Source organism: Myodes glareolus, chromosome 27 (genome assembly GCF_982192425.1).
Source record: "Myodes glareolus chromosome 27, mMyoGla1.1, whole genome shotgun sequence".
Classification (NCBI taxonomy): Eukaryota; Metazoa; Chordata; class Mammalia; order Rodentia; family Cricetidae; genus Myodes; species Myodes glareolus.
This window is the reverse complement of record NC_142052.1, coordinates 15555153-15577369: the sequence shown is the minus strand read 5'-3', so window position 1 is coordinate 15577369 and position 22217 is coordinate 15555153. Positions and strand designations below refer to the sequence as shown.

At 40.1% G+C, this 22217-nt stretch overlaps 1 long non-coding RNA gene across 2 annotated transcripts in view; it reads right to left on the bottom strand.

The window, feature by feature from the left end:
• Nucleotides 1-22217, bottom strand: part of LOC125400014 (uncharacterized) — a 40928-nt gene that overhangs the window by 3712 nt on the left and 14999 nt on the right. For both annotated transcript variants that reach the window (XR_015736807.1, XR_015736808.1), the window contains exons 2-3: nucleotides 1371-1589; nucleotides 437-510 (exon numbers count right to left, since the gene is read on the bottom strand). This is a non-coding gene — a long non-coding RNA (uncharacterized LOC125400014). The remainder of the gene's footprint in view (nucleotides 1-436; nucleotides 511-1370; nucleotides 1590-22217) is intronic.

Sequence of the window (22217 nt, the reverse complement as noted above, 5' to 3'; positions counted from 1 at the left end):
GGATGGCAGGCATGAGAATAACAACCATTTACCACTCAACAGGACACCACCCTGTAAGTGGAGATTGCTCGTTCATTTCCCGGCTGCCCAAACCTGAATAATCGCACAGAAACTATATTAATTACAACACTGTTTTGTCTATTAGCTCAGGCTTCTTATTAACTAACTCTTACATCATAAATTAACCCATTTCTATTATTTTGCATTTTTCCACTAGGTCCATGGTTTGTTACCTTTTGCTTCTTGGGCAGCTACATAGCACCTACCTCCTTCGGCAGCTACATGGCATCTCTTTGACTCTGCCTACTCTCTCTTTATATCTCTTTCAGCCTGACTATATTCTGCCCTGTCATAGATCAAAGCAGTTTCTTTATTAACCAATGGTAATAAAACATATTCATAACATGCAGAGGGAAAGCCCACATCATCACCCTACCTCCAATTTAGAGTGTATATGACAGGAGGAAGGTCTTCTTCTAAACACAAGTTGTAGTATCTTGATCTCTCCAGCTGTTGGGATAATACACACACACATGTTATGTATATATATATATATATACACACACATATACACATATAACATGTGTATATATACATATATAATTAAATATGCTATTATAGCAATTATGAATGTATATCTAATTAATACACATACATAATAAATAAATACACAAATATATATGATATATATCCCCCCAAGCAGAACATATCTGCTTAATGTGAATTCCGCTGGCTATATGTAAAACAAATTCATATTTCATTCAGTCCTTCAAAACCTTTCATTACCATCCAATTGTACACTTGTCTCTTTCAACTTTATCTAAACTGAAAAAAAAAAAACAAAGGAGGCTGTGGCAGGTGAGTTTAGGAGAGCTCTTTTATCTGTTGGTTTCTTTTGTTAGCAGCTGCAGCACTGTTTAGAAAGCTGAGGAACAAAGGAGCAATCTGAGGCTGATGGTCTGTAGCTTGGCCAACTAGAAAGCAGAGGCAAACGTTTGTAAAAGTAATTGAAGGCAGCAGAAGGTGAAGAGGAATCAGAACAGCTGGGGCTGATGGGAAATAGGAAAGGTGATGCAGAGGCTCAACCAGTGTGTCGTGTCGCTGACAGCATGGTGTGTCCTCACTCTCTAGACTGATTTTCCTACCTTCACTTCTCAGACCCTGTCCCTCTATTTATTATCCCTTGAGTGAATCCTGAAGTTCTATGTATTAGTTAGTTTTCCATCACTGTGACAAAATCCCTGAGAAAATCAACACATGTTTTTTGTTTTTTTTTGTTTTTTTTCCGTGGTTGCCTCGTGGCAACTGGGAAACAAAGAGAAAGAAAGGTTATCTGATATTCTGGACTCAGTTTCTTCCACTGTGCCTACCTCTTGAAGTTCCTATACCTTCCAATAGTGCCACAGGCTGGTGATCAAGACGTTAATACACAGGTCTTTGCAGGGCATTCCGGACAAAACCATAATGTCCTTGCTCCAGGCGATAGCGGCTAATACCACTGGCTTGCATTTGGCTTTGCATTGAGCTGCGACCCAGAGGCATAGGAGGTTTGGAAGAGTAACTCCGGGAGATATTGCCAGAAAGAAATACTACAAGTATAAAAAACGGTAGAATTGTCAGTAAATTCTCACAGAAGCATTATTATACACTGTCTGATTATGGTATTATTGAGCACAAGATTTTTTGGATCTTATTAAATTATTAGTGTAACTATGTAGTGGGTGAAGCAGGCTTTTTATGCCTTTCATTAGGGATAGAACCACTGTGTATAATATTGTTTCTATTGCAAAATGCTTCTAAAGGTCCTACAATAGACTGACAAGGGCCTTTGGATGCCTCTGGTTGTCAGTTGGATTGGTCTGATTGGGCTGAAGAGGGCCACCCTGTTCTTCAGCTCCAATGGATGACTCTGTACAGAGAAGGCAACGTCTTTTACGGTGACAGACAAGCCACATACTCTGGGTTTAAATAAAGATAAAAGTTGGCTCCTTGAAGGAGAGCCTGCCTACTTCAAGACAGGCCATATTTAGTGAAATATGACCCAGAATAGGCCTGCTTAACCAAGGCATTTGGTCATAAAGTCCTCTGCCAGTATCAGACCATCTGTGTTTACTTTTGGGTGGAAGCAAAAGTTTCACTGTTACTTCAGATCAAAAATGGCATTGCTCAGTGTGATCAAGGTTGTGAAAACTAAAGAATAAATCAGAATGGGAGATTTATTCTTTTTTTTTTTTTTACTGCTTGCTATTTTCAACTGAGACTATAAATGAAACATTAGAGTCAGAGGGAACGTAAAAGAGGTGGCTGGCAGCTTGGTCATGTTTTATGTAACACTTGTTTTTCTTTTACATGAGCACATCATACCATCCATCAGGGTAAATTAATGTGTCTTGGGCCTCTAAAAACTGGAAAAAATAATTTTAATGGTTCCAATAACAGCTCCAGATGAATGCTGGAGAACAGATACTCCAGACTGTCAAAGAGCATATGTATGACTTGGCTCTGTTGGAACTGCAAATAAATGCTGCTTTTGTATGGAGTTTCCTTGACTGCCAGGGGAAGGACTGTAGCACACTTACTGCAAACAAAACTGGACTGGGCAGGAGACCTGCTACAGCAGAGTGCCACTAAGTCCTTCTTGCCAGCTGGACTGAATTAAAATAAATCATTAAGACAATGAAAGGTCTTGCTTAACAGGAGGAACAATTTAATCAAAGAGATTTACAAAAGTGGAGGGGTCTCAGACACACAGTGCTTATAATACAGCATGTTTATTTTAAAATGCAAGTTTCTTACCGTGTGGGGGAATATAAGTAGGTCTCCAGTATAAATGGGTATGTTAAGCGGGGGGGGGACCAAGTGTGTCTCGGAAATGAGCTTGACTGTGCACAGAAAGCAAACGGAAAGGCTTTCTAATAAAGGCCAGTTCCAATGGCTGTTTACTACAGGTAAAGGGCTTCAAGGCACTGCTCCGTTTGTGAAAGGGGTGAATCACGCTATTATTTATTGTGGTTAATTGCTAATGTTTCAGAAGAGCACAGTGTGTTTCACAACAGGCCTGAGTAATCCGTGGTGACCTTTTATGATATCAAAGCTTTATCAATTAGAAGCTCCTGATTGTGGCTTCAGAGGATGCCCAGTGAGTGCCATCAAAAGGAAAGATTATATTTAGCTTCTTATGCAATTGGGATTTTTTTTTTTTTTGGCAACTTTCCTTTTCAAACTAAACTCTCTCTAGGGCGCTGCTTCCAAATCCACAAAACGAAGTGCATTCAGAATGGTTTTCAACTTCAAGGAGTGGTTTTTGTAAGCAACAGCAGACATTTCAAAGAAACAGAGGCTATATTTTCCTGATAAACTTGGATCTTCTTGAGGTCCCCACACTGTCTAGCTAACTTCCTGGTCACTTTCCCCTCATCTACTTTGCTTTGTTGATACGAAGTCTGTTTGCGAAGCTGCTAAAGCCCTTTTTTCTGAGTCAGTCTTGAAGGATTTGTTGTTTTTCACTCATTGATTCCTAGACAAGGATGGCCAGTTCTTTTCTTCCTTTTTTTTTTTTTTTTGCTGAGGCTGTGGTAGTGGCTAATACCTTCTTGAAATCCTCTGCTCTGAAGTGTTTTGAATGCTGCAGATTCTACATTTTCGGAGCATTTTGTCCTTTATTTTTCCTCTTAAAGCTGGCTCTCCACATATTCCTTTTCATGTGCTCTAATTTTTCCATTACCTGTTTCTAAGTCTGCAGCTTTCTTTCCCTTCTCCATAACCCAGGCACACTCAACGACGCCCAACTCTTTGCCAAGCTCCAAGTCCACGTTTGTAACTCCTGCCAAACATTCTCATCACCTTTATCAAGAATGTCTAAAAACAAACCATGACCTTCCTCTGACCTTATTTAGAAACCTAAATTTCTGTATGAATTACTAAATCTCCTTGGCAATTTCCTTCCAGGGATCAGTGCTTTGGACTGTTTTGTAATGGGCCCGAGTTACAGCCCCGTCTTTACTTACTCTCTGCCATTATAGTCTGGACTACATTGGCTGCATTCCTGCCAACTTCGGTATTTATGATAAGCTCAGGATTAATTAAGTGTGTGGATTAGTGGAGCCATCATCTGGAACCTATACATCAGCAGGGTGTTAGCTTTGTTGTGCATTTATTGTCAGCTGGTAAGTAGTAGAGTTGATTTCTGTCTGTACTATGATAGACATAGACATTTTCTACAAATTCCAGAAAAGTTTCTAAACTATAGAGGAATTAAAATTAATGAGAGGTAGTTTTAAGCTTTATGAAGTTTATATCCTAAAGTGAGCGTACGGATTTACTAAAAATAAGGAGAGCCTGTTTCTGCATAAAAAAAATCAGATAAGCATAGCAGCACATGACTGTACAATGCAGCATTCTGGATGCAGAGACAGGGGGATGATAATCTCAAGGCCAGTCAGGGCCACAGAGTGAGATACTGTCTCCAAACAAACAAAAGAAATAAAGAAAACAGAGGTACCATTTAGACACAATGATTAAAGATAATACACGAGACAGTGTCTTGCTGTGTAACCCAGCCTGCTTCAACCTCCTGCGTCATGTGTGCGTGTGCAAAGATGCTAAAAGCAAATATTTGTGGCTACTTTGCTTCTAATAGTCCCAAACAGGAAGCAAACATTTTAAAAACAACAGATGAGTACATAAATAAATTGGTACATCATAATGGAATGCTAGACAAACATAGAAAAGCTCAGTGGTTAAAGGGCTTGTCATATAACCAGAAGAGGAGTTCAGTTCCCAAGAACCCATGTAAATGGCAGGTGGGCTTAGCGATTCACCTGTAAGGCAGAGAAACAGGAAATCCCTAGAGCAGGCTCTTTAGAGAGACTAGCCAATCAGAGAACTCTGGGTGTGACAGAGAGACTCTGCCTCAGATAAAAACTAAGGTAGAAGAGCAATCAAGGAAGGGTCCCAACATCAACCTTAGATCTCCACAGGCCTATGTGCTCACCCATAAGCCTAATACATGTGCACACTGCATGCATTCAAGTAGCAAGAAGGAAAAGAGAGAAACAACAAACAATGAATTACTGCTACACAACATGGAGAGTTTCAGAAGCATTCTGCTGTGGTAAAGAGCTGCACTTAAGTGATTCTGTTTTTGTAGTATTTCAGAGAAAGTCAGAAGCACGGTGATAGCAAATCAAATTAGTCCGAGGCACACAGAGAAGACTGATTGGCTGGAAACAATGCAGAGATTTGAGGCCTCATGGAAACGATTATCGTTGTGGTTAAACAGCTAATACTCTCATCCAAATATGGTGGAGTTTACATTTAGGTTGGAGAATCAAATTATACCATTGAGTAGATTTTAAAAAATAGTTAAGGAAAAATGATGCGTGACACATGCTTAGGTTGAGGGGAGTATAGAATCCTCTGGGGCCACAACATAGGTTGCTGCACAAATCAGAGGGTCCAAGGAGACCTTCCTGGAAAGGAGCATTTAGTCATAGCACACGCAGGGGCAGCTTGAATGCAAGGGTTTAGACAGAAGGAGGAAGGGTGTGCAGCATGAGCAACATGTACAAAAGCTTAGAGACAGGAGATGCTGTGACAGAAGATGAAAGTCAGTGTAAAGAGACAGGCTGGATAGGATATGAGACCTTGTGCTAAGTTAGGACCTTAGCCTTTCTCACCATGAAATTAAATGAGTCGACTTCTAGTTTATAAGAGTGTCTCTGACGTGTGGAGAAATGTATGGAAGGAGCATTGCATGGTAGAATCTGACATATGTTAGTGGAGTTTCAGGAAGACTAGAGAGGGGTGGGTAGATTTCAGAAATATTTAGAACACAAAATTTGCTGCAGGAGTACAGAGGGAAGGATGAATAGGGAGTGTGGTTCTTTTTATTGTTTCTAGCTGAATGGCTGGGTGAAGATGGTGCCATTTTCTGAATTAAAAAATAAAAAAAAACAGAAAGAAGTTGGGAGTAAAATTAATGCTTTAACTTTTTATTTACTAGTTATGAGGTGGATGGGAGTATTCAGACTGTGTTTATAGTCGGTTGGATATGTGGGTGCCCTAGGGTTTCTACTACTGTGAAGAGACACCATGACCATGGCAACTCTTGTAAAGGAAAACATTTAGTTGGGACTGGCTTATAGTTTCAGAGGTTTAGTTCCTTATAGTCATAGCGGGGCATGGTAGCATGCAGGCAAACATGGTGCCGGAGAAGGAGCTGAGAGTTCTACATCTTGAATTGAAGGTGGCAGGAAGTAAACTGCTACACCAGGCTTAGCTTGAACATAGGAGACCTCAAAGCCCACCTCCACAGTGGCATACTTCCTCCCATAAGGCCATGCCTACTTTAACAAAGCCACTTCTCCTAATAGTGCCACTCCCCATGGGTGCTAATTTTTTTCAAACCAACACAGTGCTGTTTAGAAGGAAGGGATAGGTTTCAGAATAGATTCACATCTTTAGCGTAGGTGGGAACTGAAGGCACAGAATTATGACTGAGGACATGAATGAGTAGAGTAAAGAGAGAAGGGGCCTATGGTAGAAGGCAAGGTCAGAAGAAAATTAAGAGAGCATGATATTATTGAATCTACTAGAAGGAGTGAGTGGTCAGCAATATCAAATGATATTGTTTTATTGAATAATAAGATGATCTTTAATTAGTATGTATTATAAAATTTAAGGATATACTCATAGAGTAAAAGATGAATTACTTTAAAATGGATGGTTTGTGAACAGAACAGTACATTGCATGTGAGGGGGAGAACTCAAGGTTTTATACTATTTTGTTTTCATCTTCTTCCTTTGGACTTTGCTCCTCAATAGAGTTCTTTAGAACACTAAACATTAAAGAGTTTCTAAAAATCCATGTAAATACATTCTGGGTGGAGAAGCTTACACAAGACAGTCCTTTGTTTACAAACTATGAGCAAGAACATGCTCTTCTGCAGTGCTGGCTTTGTGAAGACTATCTACCTTAATCCCCCCTTTTCCCTTTGGTCTCTTTCATTCCCTAAATGAGTGAGACTAAGCTTGAAGAGATCAATGGGAAAAGCGTTTTGATCCAGCTACTTGAAGCCAAAGTATTTGTTGACCAGGTAAGAGGATCAGTCACTTAGGGGATCAGAAGTTGTTTTTAACTGAAGTTTTAGTGCTTTCAAAGTCCCAGTCTATGAGGGAGTGCTGGAACGCAAGCCCTCTCCACATGGTTGTCTCCCCCTGCACCCCCCCCCCCGTGTCCTTGTCCTATCTGTTTTCCCTCAAAGAAAGGGAGAAGCAGAAAGCCCGAGGGTGACCCAGGATAGTACACTGGAATTATCATTTAAAATGCAACCAAATATTTCTTTAAAGAAACCAAGTGAAGGCTGTGGTGACCTCAGCCAAATGCTGTGGGACCTTGACAAAATCAAGCTTCCAATCAGTAGCAACCTATGCCCTCATTTCTCTGGTTTATAGGAAGAGAAGGAAGAATCTAGTTATCAGTCACCTCCCAGCTCCAAATGTATCCTAATGCCATGGATTGGACTCTGCAGGCATTTGCTGTGACAGTCAGAATGATGTTAAGCTTTGCCTGTAGATACCGGTAATGATGGTGGTGGTGGGTGTCCAAGGAGTTCAGAAATTTTTTTGCTTCCTAGTTTCTGTGCTACATTTTATCATCCTCTGGTTTTGATGCAGGGTCTGGTTTTGCTGCTCAGTGTGTGTTAGGGTCATCAGAGGTACCCTAAATACACAGTCCTTTTGAGACTAGCAGCCGTGACCTGGGACTTTGATTGTTTGCTACAGTCCTAATGTGAGCCTTGGCATGTTTCAGACCTCCTCTGACGGTGGCACTGTGATTTCTTCCACTCGTTGACTCTCTAGTCTTGGCACATGCACTCTTCATGTTGTTTTCTATCACTGTCTGTGGATACTGTGTGCTCTAGGTCTACTATAGTGGTTATACCCCAGTTCTCTCTGGGTGTGCATCTACCAGCCTTTCTCGCTCCTTACAACATTATTTCTTGTTACCTGGTAACTGTGACTTGAGTATTGGAACCAGTTTCTTTCTGTGTACTTCCGTCAGATGTACTATTTCTTTTCAGATTCTTTTACATCTTGATGGTTACGCCTTTATTATAAATACTTTTATATTAAACTTGTGTTCAATTTACTATGTGGTTCCTGATTGTTTTTAACATCTAGACTGATATGCTATCTTTTCCTTAATCTAACACACACACACACACACACACACACACACACACACACACACACACACACACATACACACACACACACACACACACACCAGACTAGTCTAAGTATCTCTAGTTAAAACACCAACCAGCCAACAGAAAATACAGAAACAGAAACGCTTTCTCCAAATCTAAACAGCGGCTGCTCTGGAATGATCTTGGCTCCTTCTTCCAATCTTGTTTCCCACTTTATCTTTAGTGACTAAACAGTTTTATGCAGTGCGGAAAGTCTAGACCTGGATTTGTTTTAGTTTGTTACCAGACAATAGCGTGCATCTGGCTTTTCACTTATCCATCTAGAAGAGGGATGAAGGTGCTACACACCTCACAGGGATGTTGCAAACTAAATAACAAACATTTTAAGTTTTTGTCTCATTGTAAAATCTATTGCTCTGGATTTTAGATAGTGTTTTCTACTTTTTTCTCTATGAAAAATAGTGAAAGTTGCTGCAAAGAATTCATATACTATTTCTGGATTGAAGAAAGGGGAACAAGACAATACTTTCCCTTAGCTCAAATTTGTATCTTATTTTATATTTTATTCTTTTAATTTCTATCCTAGATTTGCTGTAAATTTTAAAGGTACAGGAGAATGATTGTCTTTTTAATATCTGGCCCTGGGGCAGCCATCTATTGCGTGCTAAACATATACATTTATAATAGGTGTGATTGTGTCAAACCATTATTCTTTCCCATCTGAACTGGTTGGACGTATACAACAAATATGGAAACTCTTTGTGAACTATGATAGATATAAATGAACTGTTCTCAGAAAATAAACAGAGAATGAAAAATTTCTGAGATGATAAATCCCAACTCGAATCCCTTGAGCAAAGCTAGTCTCGTTTCAGAAGAATTCATGAAAGCACTGAGAAGGCCCCAAGTCTGTAGTAAAAGGCGAAGGGCCTGCCTAGTTTGTAGGAAGAGGCAGGTTTCTCCCCTTGCTTCTGGACTGAGTGCCTCCTCCTCAGGTGTCAGGCCAGTGTGCCCACGATCCATCAGCAGGTGGCTCATCTGAATCCCTGTTAGCTCAGATGGAATGCTAAGGGGAAGTCAGTTTTAGAAGTACTTGAAACATGAATACAAAAGGCATTTAAAACTTGTTTTAAAACAGTTTTTCAAGGGAGGAAATACAGGATTCCGCCTGTGCTAATTCAGAGAGGAAGGCAGGTGAAAATGAAGACAAGTAACCATTGCTCAGACACAACTTCTCTGACTTAACACTGCTGCAGCTCAGGTATTTCTGAAAGACTTTTGCAAGTGTGTCTCTTTGTGTAACAAGCTTCCAATCAAAGTAAGTTAGGCTCATCTTTCCATTTTCTAGATGAGAAAAAAAGATGATCTCGAGAAAAAAAGATGATCTTGGCTCCCAGGGTGTATCAAAGGAGGAAGGAGGGTTTGAGACTTTGACGCGGAGCTCTTGGCATAATTTCTTTGCAATAGGTTATTTCCTGTCTTCACTAAATCTCTACAAATTGGTGAAAAGAAAATAATTCATAATCCAAGAAATCAAAGCTAGAATCCTAAATAGAGGATTCTCAGTGGGGAGACTTGAGGTTTTATGAAAATTGCCATCTCTTTCTTTGGGGTACTTGGCTTAGAGAGCTGCTATGAAGAGCTGGTGTGGCTTGTGGGGCTTCAGAGAAGCAAGTCCTGCGTTTGAAAGAGCACTCCCTCAAGACTGGTGGGGCTTGCAGTGATATCACTTTATAGAGGAAGTTTCAAAGTGATGCTGTGGGTTTGGCAACTGAGTGTCTCATCTCAGCCATTAAGATGCTTGTCCAGTTTTCAAGTGGCCAGCCAATCTTTGTGCTTAAATTCCTTTATCCCCAGAGGAGAATCTGGCCACTCTCCAATTTTTGACACTCTAAGTTATATACTTCTTTGCAATGCGAATCTATTTCAATATTGATGTAAGATTGCTGACTGGAGCATTATTGCCAAATACCCGATAGGCACCTCAATAAATATTTATTAATGTTAATGATAAGAACGGTCTTCTTCAATATTTATGTTTGAAATATGAACTCTACCAAGACTGCAACAGGGAAAACTTGCAAATAATTACATTTTCAGTTATACCTAGTGATTTATTTCCTGGAGTCTCAAGTTTTGATAGAGATAGAATTATGGTATCTTTTTTAAATCTCAAGGTTATTGGCAAAGATTAGTCCTACCTTATTGGTGGGGGGTATAAATAGGAGAAGGGGTGATTTACAAAATGTCTCATGGTGTATTGCATGGAGTAAGAAATAAAAGCTAAGATCTTTGCTTCTAAATTTCACCTAAGCAGTTTGTCTTTAGGAACAAAATGAAACTATAGCTCACATTATGAAACTGTCTTCCCTAAGTGACTGTGACTCTGGGGTTTCTGGAAGTAGAGGCTGGGTCCTCCCCATGAGCTTACTTTAGGATCCTTTACTCTTCATGAATCGGGGGGGGCAATATCATCAATTTATATTACTACTCTCTATTTTTCAACCTAATAGGTACAGAAATCAAGCCATTATTTTTGTTTGCTTGTTTTGTATACAGACCCATAATTTTGGAAGCACAGCAGTTGAAGTTAGAATACTTGTTGGTACTTTCTTAGTCAAAGTAGAAAGTGACTCTGCCAATTATTTTAGAAATAAATTCAGCAGACATTTTAGAAATGACTCATATGTTTATTTTTATTACTTCACATATGAATGAAATGAGCAACTAGATTATATATTTAACAATAATAGACATAAATGAATTTTGTACTTTTTCCTTGTAAAAATTCTGTCACAAAATATATCCAAGTATTAGGCATTGCTTTTACTCATTTTAAACAGTATTTCTCCAAAGGGGATGTGTAATTCACTTGTGTCAGAGACATCTGAGACATTTATTAAACTTCAGAAGCTGGAGTCTTATCACAGATCACTGAACACAGTCCTCCACACTGGGGCAAACATCTGTGTTTTCTTAAGTTTCTAGGTGACTTCACTGTTAGGAGATGGAGAAGGAAAGCAGAGCCAACAGATAAGCAGGACAGACACTGCGGTGTCAGTGTCAGGTCTTTGAGGTGACGGGCATGAGAGGCAGCAATGTAAATTAACTCTCTTCATATGAGTCGATTTTATAAATTATTTATGTAGGCAATTAGTACCACTATCAAGGAAGATATGGGAGACTAAATGCTCTTAGGATTGTATACTTATATGGGACAGTTTTAAAGGGTATCAGATCCATATAATTTATTCATTATTACCTTGATATTCATGACTGGTTTTGGTGTGTGTGTGAATCCATATAAAAATCCTTATTTTCCTTTTGTAATTTTTAGAAAAATTAAACTGTGGAGAAAGAAGCTCAGGAACAAACTGGCAATAGTCCTAATATGTTATAATCACAGAACCACAGGTACAAAATGCTTTTATGTTAAAATGAAAATAGAAACTGTGATGTACCTTGGTCAAGGCCGGTGTGCTTTCTTTTGGGGGGCGATTTTGAAGGTTTCTGTGCAGCTCTAGCTGGCCCTGGAACTCTCTCTGAAGACCAGGGTGGCCTCAAACTCACAGAGATCTGTCTGTCTTTGCCTCCCATGTGCTGGGATTAAAGGTGTGTGCCTTCATGCCCAGCACCAGTAAACTTTTAAAGAACCTGTTTGCTTAACTACTTGTACCAGATTCAGTATATTTTTCATAATATTATCTGCATTCTGTTTAAATTAAAAGTTGGGGTAGTCAAGTTAGTTGAAATCAGTATCTCCAGATGTGGTTCCATGTCATAAAGTGCTGTTTCTCATTTCATCATAACCAGCGCATGGTGTCTGGGGCAGGTTGGACCTTTCCTAGGTGCAGGCATCTCTAGTCATCAGGGAAATGCAAATCAAAACAAGTCTGACATACCATCTTACACTGATCAGAATGACCAAGATCAATAAACACTGATGACAACTTCTGCTGGAGAGGACGTGAAGTAAGAGGAACACTCCTCTGTTACTGGTGGGAGTGCAAACTTGTACAGCTGCTGTGGAAATCAGTATGGTGATTTCTTAGAAAATTAGGAATCAGTCTACCTCAAGACCCAGCAACACCACTTTGGGGCATATACCAAAGAAGGAACACTCACACCACAAGCACGTTTGCTCAGCTATGTTCACAGTAACATTATTCATAATAGGCAGAACCTAGAAACAACACAGATGAATGAATACCAAGAAACAACCAAAGAATGGATAAAGAAAATGTGATACATTTATACAATGGAGTACTACACAGCAATTAAAAAAAATGACATCTTTAAATTTTGCAGGCAAATGGAAGGAACTAAAAAAAACCATCTGGAGTGACCCAGAAAGACACATATAGTATGTACTCACTCATAAGTGGAAATTAGACATGAAGGATAGCCAACCTGTAGTCCACAACCCCAGGCAAGCGAGAACCCTCTTCCAGAAACAGATGGACGCAGATGCAGAGATCCACAACTAACCACTGGGCTGAGCTCCGGGAGTACAAACAAAGTGAGGGAGGAGAGCTAATATGAACAAAGGGGTCAAGACTGATGGGGAAACTCATGGAATCAGCTGACCCAAGCTAATAGGAGATCATTGACTCTGGACGGACAACTGGGGAACCTACATAGGACCGAACTAGGCCCCCCTGAATACAGATGGCAATGGTATGACTTGGGCAGTATATGGGGTCACTGACAGTGGGACCAGGATCTAACTCTAATGCATGAACTGACTTTGTAGAGCCCGTTCTCTATGGACAGATACCTTGCTCAGCCTAGGCATGGCGGGGCGGGAGTGTCCTGCCCCAACAAGGTGATGGGACAGACTTATTTGACTTATTTGACCTCCCAGGGGAGGCCTTACCCTCTCTGAGGAATGGATAGGAGGTGGGGCAGGGGGAAGGTAGAAGCGGGAGGAGAGCAAAGAGGGGGAACTGGGTTTGATCTGTAAAAAATAAATTAAAAAAGAATACATAATGAAAAAAAAGCAATTGTGAACTTGTTTAAAAAAAAGAAATAGAGTAAAAAAGATTATGAAAAAGCCACATAAAGATGGAAAATGCACAGGGAGTCTAGATCCTATGTTAAAAAATCAAAATCATTGAGAGGAAGACATGGAGAATGGAGAGAAGGAAGGAGGGAGGGTGGAAGGGAGTGAGGAAGGAGAGAGAGATTGTATATTCTCATCAATCCCCCCACCCCCGCCCTGGAGGTGACCTACATCCTCACCCCTGGCGTCCTGCTTCAGAGAACCAGTACTCCAATAAGAAAGAACAAGACATGGCGGCTCACACCTGCAACCCAGCTCTTGGTATGTAGGAGGAAGGCATATTCACACCAATCTGGACTACAAAGTGAAACTCTGTCTTAGACACAAAACCCGAGGGCTAAGGATGTAGCTCTGTGGTAATAAGGTGCTTCTGGTGTTCCCACTCCCATGGGTTCCTTCTCCAGCAAAAGGGAAATACCAGAGTTGGCTTCCATCAGAATGGATTATTCTTCAGGAGCACTCAATACATGTATCACTAGGAAGTAGGAGCTGCTTAGAAAAATGATCTGACATGAGGATCTCACATGTTCTCTAGCCAGACATTGAGGACTGCCATCTTTAAAGTGACCCAGGGCAGAAACTGATCAAACTTTATTTTATTTAATTTTTTTAATATAACAACTTGCTGTGTAGCCCTGGCTAGTCTCAAACTCTTTATACCCGTGCTTCAACCTCTCCATGCCTCACCAGTACTGGGGTTAGAGGCATTTACCCCGCTTCCTGGCTTAGTACAAAATCATTTTTGACCACATCCAGTAAGAAATACCCTTCATCTCTCCCCACTTTTTTTTTTTTAATCATTTCCCTGCTCTTGCCTTTCAGGTTCTATCAATAGGCTTTTCATTTGTTTTGTTTTAGACAGGGGTTTCTGTTCTTTCCCTTCTCTGCTAGGGTGTGTGGCTGATGTGAGATGCCTAGAGGCTCTGAGTCTGGGTTTCCTCACACGTAGACAGCTCTCACTGCAGACTTCTGTGTACACAGATGGTGAGCACATCACCTCATCACTGTAATCTGATCACCTGATCACTATACGCTGCCCATCGCTCCAGCCAGAGCAGATTCCACAATAAAGACAGAACAAATGTTAAACAAATAATATGCTAATCATATAGTGTGATTAGACTCCCTTGATAATTGGGACAAATTATACTAAAAAATACTTGGTGAAGTTGTCTTTTTTTTTTTTTTTTAAATCTGGCTATTCTCCCTATTCGGGATAGGACAATACAGATAGGAGAGGCTTTTAGCTGCTATTTAATTACTTTTGTTTGAAGTGTATGAGTGTCTGCATGTATGTATGTGTTGCGTGTGCATGCCTTGTGCTTGTGGATGCCAGAGAATTGTGGAATTGAAGTTACAGAGGGTTGTGAGACACCATGAGGGTGCTGGGACTTTTGGGTCCTCTGCAAGAGCAGCAAGTGCTCTTGACCCCGAGTCATCTATTCAGTACCTATTTATATATTTCACATACTCATAGTAGGAAATCAGACAGAATTTGGATACAGGCTTCAGGGACAGAAACACTGTGAGTTGTGTAGTGAGACTGGGAAAGGAGTGAAATTGTACTCAATTTGTACTCAAGATCAGTTGAAGGTAGTAGAGAAATAGATCGCTTGGATGGGGTTCTGTGTGTGTGTCATGTGTGTGAGTGCGTGAGAGAGAACTTGTTAAGAATGCCACTGGGAGCAGGCTTTGAGAGATAATAGCCATGTCCCATCCACTCTGTTTCCTGTGTGTGGTTGAACGCTATTATTAAGCTTACTGCTCCTACTGACATGCCTTCCTTACTGTTACAGACACTTGTAACATGAGGGCCGGCTTGTTGGGGTTTCTGTCCCGCCCAGTACCCCAACAGCCGGCAAGCAACAAAGAAAATCACTCACAAGATTCCATAAGGTTATAAACTGATTGACTCATTAGGTCAGGCTACTTATTAGCTCTTATAACTTATGTTACCAAATTATTCTTATCTACGTTAGCCACATGGGCTCATTACCTTTCTCAGTGTGACAGCTTACATGTTGCCTCTTCCGTGGTCTGCGCAGGAATGCTGAGGAACCTCTCTGCTTCCCAGAATTCTCCTGTTCTCATTGCATCACCTCTACTTCCTGTCTGGTTTTCCCACCTATACTGCCTGCCTGGCCAATCAGCGTCTTATTAAAATATGATTGACAGAATACAGATAATTCTCCCACATCATTTCCCTCTTTTTTTTTAAACAAAAAAGAAAGGCTTTCATTTTAACATAGTAAAATTACATATAACAAAACAGTTATCAAGCAAGAATTACAGTCACAATATTTATAACTATATCTTTATCATAATAATGGAAAACTATAACTATGACTATCCATTCTTTAACTCCATCAAAGACTCCAGAAGGATATATTACCTAAGTAAACAAGAAGTAAGCAACTTCCAAAACTCTAGAAATGACAGAGACATCTCGCTGCTTGGCCAGTCACCCAAAGTTCCTCTGTATCGTTGGGGCACCCATCTTCGGCCTTCAGGCCCATAATATCCAGAGACATTTCCATGAAGCAGGAAATTTCAAAGGCAATTCAGTCACTATCTGCTGTGTCCTGCAGAATGTCTCGCAGACTCTTTTATGAATCAGGAACCCCGAAAGATCATCTCACCTTTAGGCAAGTTCAGCAGTCCTCTCTCTGCGGGTTCTCTGTGTCCAGTTTATATAACAGTCCAGGCAAGAGCAGTTTCTTGCCCAAATGGCTAACCAACTCCATGAGGAGCCTCTTCGATGCCCATCTTCCTCTTGAAGTAGATTGGTGCTGCCAGGAGCAGACGTGTCTCATTGTCATGAAAAGTCCAAAGTTATTAAAACATTAAATGCCATGTTCTGTAGTCTTTGAAAGATATGAATGTCTATCTGAAATATATCTATGCACTTCTAGAAAATCAGACTAACATTACTACAAGCTAGTATTATCCATTAACAACCTATATTTTTAATTATACATTGCATTTTTAAATAAACTACACAATCACAATACCTCAATCAAGATCAGAAATATATACACATATAACAAAATTGACCTTAAAATCCATAACAAAGCAAATTATTCATATCTATATCATATCCCCCTTTAAATGTAAAAGAACATTTATAAACAATATTTGGGAATATGGACGTAGTTATTTCTCTCCAAACTTCTTCCATGGAGCCAGCCACCAGGTCAGACATGCTGAATCTTTCCCGGTAAGCCACACCTCGTGGTGTGATACAGATGATTAGAAATGGGTTAATCAAGATGTGAGAGTTAGGCAGTAACTAACTCTGTAGAGATAATGGGCCAGGCAGTATTTAAATGAATACAACTTATGTGTTATTATTTCTGGGGCTAAGCTAGCCATGCGGGAGCCGGGCGGGACGAAAAGCAGGCCTGCCCGCAGCTCATACTACAGATGGCGCCCACGTGGATAACTGAATCCACAGAAAGCTTGAGAAAGTTTGGGAAAGAATAGAATAAAGCATGTTTTCTTGGTGGCAGCAATTTCTCGGGTCTGCTCTGCTTGCTAGAGGCAAGCAAGCGCTCTCATCTAAGAGAGGCTTCCTGACTCAGCTTTAGCTGCAAAACCTTGCAGCTCATTAAGAGGTCCTGCCACGAAACACTTAAACGGTGTTGTTGAAAAGCTGAACACATGCTTTTTTGTTTTCAGGCATAGAAGGAAAAAAGCTGCACTGTTTTAAAATGCTGGCTTTCTGGGCTGTCCTGTCAGGGCAATCTCTGACTCTTTCAGGCAGGCAGTCCGACTGAGTGTGGTCTGTGAGCACAATGCTGCGGCTTGCTTGCTAGCAAGGACCTTGAAACGCCATAGAGTTGTGGCAGTGAACACAGCTCTGGCTGGTATCTCAGCCACGGGGCTGGAAAGCTAAGGAATGGGCTAGATCCAGCCATCAAAGCCACGGTTTTAGGCTCATATGGTCAGAAAAAGAGATATATAGTAAAAGAAAGATTCAAAGTTGAAGAAAACCTCTAAATGGTTTACAGTGTTTTAAAAATATATGCAGGTTTAAAGTTAAAGTTCTTAAAGTTAAAAGGAAAGAAAGAGAGTAGTTGGGTGTGATGGTACACACCTTTAATCCCAATGCCTGGGAGGCAGAGGCATATTGACCTCTGAGACTTTAAGGGACAGAGGTAGTTGACCTCTGTAGCACACACCTTTAATCCCAATGCCTGGGAAGCAGAGACACGTGGATCTCTGTGAGTTCAAGGTGTGGTAGCAAACACCTTTGAGCCCAGTACTGGGGAGGCAGAGACAGAAGGATCTCTGTGAGTTCAAGGATAGCCTGGTCTACAGTGTTATTCCAGGACAAAGATATACAGAGAACCTGTCTCAAAAAGTAAAAGTAAAAATAAAAGAAATAGAGTTTAAAATAAAGATGGAAAATACAAAGAGAATCTTGATACTATATACTATTATGCTCTCTTTGAATTGTTTGAATGCTGAGGAAGGAGCAACAGCTGCTAAAAGACTTTTGTTTATAAATGCTGCTGAACTAACCCAAGATAGGTATTTTGAAAATACCTTGGCTTCAAAACTGGAGTCAAAAGGTATGCTACTTTGGAGAAGAGATTGTACTTTTGTTTCCACAGAAAATGAGAGGCTATGGATTTATTCAGAGTTAAGAAAAATCATCTTTGGCCAAGGGAGGCCACCTGAGAAATCTCCAACAGGAACAGATGGCCCAGATGACAGAGTTCTTCATCCAGAACAGGTTCAAGACTGCTGCCTGAGATGATCAAGACTCACAGGATACTTCAGTCAGGACTTGATTATAACTCTAAATTTTCTTTAGGTCCCCATAGGATTATCAGCGCCCCCAACCAGCAGGAAGTAGCCTGAAATACAACGCCCACATTCCCAACAAATGGACTATGGGTATTTTCCTTTGTTTAAAAAAAAAGAGGGAAATGATGTGGGAGAATTATCTGTATTCTGTCAATCATATTTTAATAAAACGCTGATTGGCCAGGCAGGCAGTATAGGTGGGAAAACCAGACAGGAAGTAGAGGTGATGCAATGAGAACAGGAGAATTCTGGGAAGCAGAGAGGTTCCTCTGCCACTCCTGCACAGACCACCGAAGAGGTAACATGTAAGCTGCCCAGCTGGAAAAGGACTGAGCCATTATGGCTAACATAGATAATGATAATGGATTAATATAAGTTACAAGGACTAATAAGTAGCCTGACCTAATGAGCCAATCAGTTTATAACCTTATGGAGTCCTGTGTGTGATTTTTCCTTGGGACTTGCTGGCTTGTTGGGATACTGGGCGGGACAGAAACCCCAACAAGCTGGCCCACATACTACAGACACTAGCTCTCTGGAACAGTAAACCAAAGCAAACTCTTTCTTAAGTTACTCTTGGTGATGCCGTTTTATTACAGCAGCACAAGAGTAACCAATACAGAGGAGCGAGTGGGCACAAGAAGCATGCCTGTAGTCAATTGAGACAACAGCGGTGAACACACGCTCTGCCAGCCGTAGTCACCCGAGTGCTGGGGTCACGGGTGTGAATGTGACCCTTGACTCCTGGAGTCTGACGGCGGCCCTACTGAGACCTCTCATCCTTTTATTCACACTTTTGGAGATCACACTCCTTTCCCCTGAGCTCTGTTGGAAATTCTTTCTTAGCTTATGAACCTTGCTGGGAACATAAAGGTGGGGAGTCTTTCTTGTCGTAAGAAGGTACTTTGGTGGTGTGTGGGGAAGGTGTTCTTTGAATTTCTTTTAGAAATTACAAATGAATTTTCCATAGAAGCCTGGACTTAAGAGATAGCTGTGTCCTATGGAAAAGATTCTGTAAGATCCCCCGGGAGATTATTAAAAGCAGATGCCCAAGATTCTGTGGACGTAGGGTGGAGCTCAGCATTCCACATTCATTTATTAAAAGCTTTCAGAATCACACTTTGGAAAAGTATTTTGACAAAGTTTAGCATATTATAGTACCTTACAGATAATATAGCTTAGTATTGTCTTAGTGAATTGTAATACACGACAGTAATATCAGTAATAACAGAGTATGAACACACAGTAAGTGTAACTAGTCTCATTTACTGTTCTATTGCTGTGAAGAGGCACCATACCAAAGTAACTTTTATAAGAAAGCATTTAACTGGGGACTTGTTTGCAGTTACAGAGGATAAATCCATGATCTTCATGGCTGGAGCATGGCACACACGGTGTTGGAGGAGTAGCTGAGAGCTTCTAGCTGATCCACAGGATGAATAAGAACAAGGAAAAAAAAAGCAAGCTCTGTCTGGTGTGAGATATTGAAGCCGCAAAGCCCATCCCCAATGTCACATCTCCTTCCACAAGGCCACACCTCCTCATCCTTCCCAAAACTTTATCAACTGGGAGTCAGGCATTCAATTGTCGGAATCTTTGGGGGCTAGTCTCCTTCAAATAATCACAATTGACATTAATAAAGGCCTTTTATTTTTATATACTTATTTTCAAACTAAAATTCAACCTATATACTTAGAGAAGAATTTTGGACCCCAGTTCCTTCCCACAGTAGAGCCATGACTAATAAAAGTGCCATTTAGTGGCTAATGTTTGGCTCAAAACAAGCTCATTAAAATTCTGGAGTTTCATTTTCCATTTTACCATCTTGAAGTACTAGTTTTAGGAAATGGCTAGAATGGTTCCTTTTCTGAAATTACCACAGCCTGCAAAACTTTGATTTCCCTATGTCTGAATCAATTGGCTGGATATAAGGCTGCTCTGTTACATAGCAATGTTTCCTGGGCCTGCTATCAGACTTTACAGTATCTGCTGCTCATTCATTTGTTAGTCAGTCATTTAAACACCAAGTCAATCAAAAATTATTTTATTTATTAAGTACTGACTGTGACCAAGCCACTATCTTGAGGAATCTAAGATTAGTTAGACTGGATTTTCTTTCTTTTCAAGGCTTGCTGTTTAATAATCATCAATAGCTCTAATTAAAGTGTAATTTTGGGATTTATAAAGATGATCCCATCATGATGCTAATCTCAGGGCTCTTACAGCCTATTGGAGGAAGCAGGAAGCTGCAAGCACCATTCCAGACACAGGTTTGAGGAGCTAAGACACATGCATAGAAAATGGAATAATGGAAGATGGTAGCTGAGTTTCCAGCTGTGTTTCAGGTTCAGCACCCTCTGCCTTCCCATCTGCCACAGCTCTGCATATTCTGGAATCAGTAGACCATGGTCAATACAGAAGGTAACCAATTCAATTCACTTCCACATCCCTGACTGTCAACTGCAACCCAGCAGCTTTACGGGCTCACAATATGCAGAAAGAGTTGTTTTGCCTATTGAAACCACTGAATTTATACCAGATGATATAGATTTGGCTTCTCTATTCAGGTTTAAGATAAAATCAGGAATAGGCTTCATCCCATATACATAACACTCATCTGTTCCCATACAGGTCTGTCAAGTCCTCTAGCACAAAGTAATGCAGAAATTGAATTAAGGCCTTTGAATTTCATAAAAAACATCATGTCAATAGCAAGGTTTAAAAGAGGACTTTTCCATCACATGACAATAACCAAGGAAATTGTAAGGAGATGTCATACTTGTTCTTTGTACAACCAAACACCACTACCTGCAGGAAGTAACCCAAAGGGTACTCAAAGGAGTGAAATCTAGCAGATGGATGTCTTCCATTTTGTAGAATTTGGAAAACTAAAATATGTACACAACACCATTGTGTTGTGTTTTCAATGAACAACTGTCTTGAACTCTGAAAAGACTGATTCAGAAATTATGCATTTATTATAAGTTATGGCCATAATGGGTATACCTGAACAAATAAAGATAGACAGTGGTCCAGCATATGTCTCTAAGAAAATTAAACAGTTTTTTTGCTTATTATAATATAAAGCTTATTACAGGTATACCACAAAATCCTATAAGTCAGGTAGTAATAGAAAGATCAGTTTGAACTATGAAGGATATGATAAATAAACAGAAAGGGATAAGAAGGAACCCCCGAAACAGATTGCATAGTGCTTTATTAACCTTGAATTTTTAATGATAATGAGAAAGAAACGAGAGAGAGAGAGAGAGAGAGAGAGAGAGAGAGAGAGAGAGAGAGAGAGATATTGGATATTAGAAAAAATTTCTGAATTAAATCAGCTGGTATATTTTAAAGTGCTACATTGAGGAAGGGGTTTTGCTCTTGTTTTCACAGGAAAAGAAAAGCTATGGATATCATCAAAACTAATCAAGATTCGGTCTGAAAAGAGAAACCTCTTGCTAAAGAGAAATGACAACTCATCCACAGAGGTGACAATCTTACAGGTTGTAAGGAAACCTCATAAGGGTTGGGGCAGTGTTTTGTTTTTGTCTTTGCAGAAAAATGCCCATTTTCAAAAAGTCAAGAGACCTTGGACATCTAGATGCCTAAAGAAAAAAAGATAGTTGTCCAGAATCACCAAGCAAAGAGAAATTTGACTTATGATACCAATATTCTCTGCAGGGTAAAGTCTCATTACCTAAATATACATATTTCCCTACTCCTCAGTATAATGGTAGTTGTGGCTCACTTAAAAATCAAAGCTGGCTTTGGAATTGGACAGTGGTTCTATTTCTCTACATCCAAGCTTGTTAAAAGAAAAATCCAGAGTTTCTGCCTCGTATCAGGAACCACCTGCTGAGGGACGGAAGGAAGATAAAATCTAGCGATGAAGTTCTCAAAATTCTGCAAAACTCTACTTCTCCCCATACCTATTTTTGTCTTATGGTACCTTTCTTTGAATATATGTCTATTGAAATTAAGCTTTCTGTTTTGATATGAATAATGTCTAAGTTTTCCACAGTAAACAATAAATTTTCCTATAGTAATCTTTGAAGTTTCCAGGAAGATGATGGTGCCCCACAGCAATGATTCCACCTGGTTCATGTGATGCTATTCAGCTGATAGCA